Genomic DNA, 555 nt, shown 5'->3' with positions numbered 1-555 from the left:
GAGTCAGTAAGAGGAGTAGGATTGTTCAGAGTAAACATTAACTTCCTGGAATATGAAAAACTAGAAGTGCCAGCAAGGTAGGCTGACACAGATCTGTAGCCAAAACCAAGGGCACTTGGAGCCCACTGGAGCCCTTGAATGGCCATGTCACACAATGGATAATGCAGGCCAATGTGGGCCTAGAAATAACCAAGTAAAACTGACAAAGTTAGGCAAAAGAAATCTAGTGGCTAAGGCGACTTATCTGTTCAAAATGATAATAACACGTCAGTAAGTAAATCACAGTGTAATAAATCAGCTAAATGTGAAGGTAAAAACGGTAAAGTAACAGAGCACAATCTACTCTTATGCGGCATGTCAAACAGCGCATTCATATATATATATATAAAAATTTGCTGTGGGTCCTTGAGGCTCCGGGGCCCCTGACTTTAGCCAGTGAGAGCTCATAGTCGTTACGCCACTGGTACGAAATTCCATTATTACAATAAGTTACCAGCAGCTGAGATAAAATTGTGTGTACTAGATAGCTGTTTGTAAATACAGCTAGGTCTCCCT

This window comes from Anneissia japonica, unplaced genomic scaffold (genome assembly GCF_011630105.1).
Source record: "Anneissia japonica isolate Jap-2015-1 unplaced genomic scaffold, ASM1163010v1 scaffold287711_len853857_cov187, whole genome shotgun sequence".
NCBI lineage: Eukaryota > Metazoa > Echinodermata > Crinoidea > Comatulida > Comatulidae > Anneissia > Anneissia japonica.
Note: the sequence above shows the minus strand (reverse complement) of the source record.